The sequence below is a fragment of the Hipposideros armiger genome, unplaced genomic scaffold, assembly GCF_001890085.2.
Source record: "Hipposideros armiger isolate ML-2016 unplaced genomic scaffold, ASM189008v1 scaffold_739, whole genome shotgun sequence".
Classification (NCBI taxonomy): domain Eukaryota; kingdom Metazoa; phylum Chordata; class Mammalia; order Chiroptera; family Hipposideridae; genus Hipposideros; species Hipposideros armiger.
This window is the reverse complement of record NW_017732089.1, coordinates 174,802-177,160: the sequence shown is the minus strand read 5'-3', so window position 1 is coordinate 177,160 and position 2,359 is coordinate 174,802.

The following is a 2,359-nucleotide window of genomic DNA, read 5'->3' as shown; positions in this document are numbered from 1 at the left end:
TATATATATATATATATATATATATATATATATATATATATATATATATAATGTTCTTTTTTTTTTTAAACTTTATTGGGGAACAATGTGTTTTTCCAGGACCCATCAGCTCCAAGTCAAGTTGTTGTCTTTCAATCTTGTGGAGGGTGCAAGCTCAGCTTCAAGTCCAGCCGCTGTTTTCAATCTATTGGGTTATTGGAAAAGTCATGACGTATTTTTTTATTATTTATTTATTTATTTTATTATTATTTTTTTATTCCCATCCCCCATTCCCATGACGTATTTTTTGTATGTTTTTTGTTGCAAAACCGCGTCATGAGTTTTCCAACAACCCAATAGTTGCAGGGGGTGCAGCCCACCATCCCATGCAGGAGTCGAACTGGCAACCTTGTTGTTAAGAGCATGTGCTCTAACCAACTGAGCCATCCAGCCACCATATATATAGTATTTTCTTGATCCATTCATCTGTTGATGAACACTTAGGTTGTTTCCATACCTTGGCTATTGTGAATAATGCTGAAATAAACATGGGAATACAGATATCTCTTTGAGATAATGGTTTCATTTCCTTTGGCTATATACCCAGAAGTGGGATTGCTGAATCATGGGTTAAGTTCTGTTTTTAATTTCTTGAGAAAACTCCATACTGTTTTGCATAGTGCTGTGCCAGTTCACATTCCCAACGACACTGCACGAATGTTCTCTTTTCTCCACATCCTTGCCAGCATTTGTTATTTCTTGTCTTTTTGATAATAGCCATCCTAACAGATGTTGTGTAATATTTCATTGTGCTTTGACTTGCATCTTTTTGATGATTAGTGATGCTGAGCAACTTTTCATGTACGTGTTGGCCATTCGTATGTCTTCTTTGAAAAAATTTCTATTCAGGTTCTTTGTCCATTTTTAAATTGGGTTATTTCCTTTTTCACTATTGAGTTCTGTGAGTTCCTTGTATATTTTGGATATCAACCCCAATATGTGGTTTGCAAATATTCTCTCCCATCTGGTAGGCTGTCTTTTCATTTTGTTGATGGTTTCCTTTGCTGAACAGAAGTTTTTTAGTTTGGTGTAGTCTCAGTTGTTTATTTTTGTTTTTGTTTTCTTTGCTTTTGGTGTCAAATAAAAAAAAATCACTGCCAAGACCAATGTCAAGGAGTTTACTCTCTATGTTTTCTTCTAGCTTTATGGTTTCAGGTCTTACATTCAAGTCTTTAGGATTAACAACTTTTTTTTTTAGTTAATTTTTGTGTGTGGTCTAAGATAGGGGTCTAGTTTAATTATTTTACATGTGGCAATCTAGTTTTTCCAACAACATCTATTGAATAAATTATCCTTTCTATATTGTATATTTTTGGCTCTTTTCTGAAAAATTAATTTGCCATATATGTGTGGATTTATTTCTAGGCTCTGTATCCTGTTTCACTGATCTATGTGTCTGTTTTTATTCCAATACCATACTGTTTTGATTACCATAGCTTTGTAATATAGTTTGAAATCAGGACGTGTGACGCCTCCAGTTTTATTCTTTTTCAAGATTGCTTTGGCTATTCAGGGTCTTTTGTGATTCTACACAAATTTTAGGATTGTTTTTTCTATTTCTGTGCAAAAGCCGTTGGAATTTCTATAGGGACTGCATTGAATCTATAGATAGCTTTGGGTAGTACGGACATTTTAACAATATTAATTCTTCCAATCCATGAGCTTGGAATAGCTTTCCTTCATTTGTGTCTTCATTTTTTTTCATCAATGTTTTATAGTTTTCAGTGTATAGATCTTTCACCTCCTTGATTAAATTTATTCTTAAGCATATTATTGTTTTTGATGCTATCAGAAATGGAATTGTTTTCTTAATTTCTCTTTCTGATAGTTTGTTGTTAGTGTATAGAAACACAACTGATATTTGTATGTTGACTTTATATCCTGCAACTTCACTGAATTCATTTATTAGTTCTAACAATCTTTTTTGGTGGCATCTTTAGGGTTTTCTATATATATTATCATGTCATCCACAAAAATGTAAAATTGTCTTTTGCTTTTGGATGGAATGTTCTGTATGTTTCTGCTAAGACCATATGATCTAATGTGTCATTGAAGGCTAATGTTTTCTTTTTAAATTTTAATTAATTAATTAATTAATTAAGCTGAGCCATCCTGCCACCTGTTGGCAGTTCAGCCGCAGCTCAGCTCCGGCCAGGCATCGAACCGCTGTTGCTCAGAGCTTGCACTCTTTTTTTTTTTTTAAAGATTTTTTTTTTATTGGGGAATTGGGGGGATGGGAACAATGCTGGGGAATTGGGGGAAGGGGAACAGACAAGTTGCTGTCGTTTTGTTCTTCAGTCTAGTTGTGGAGGACATTGCT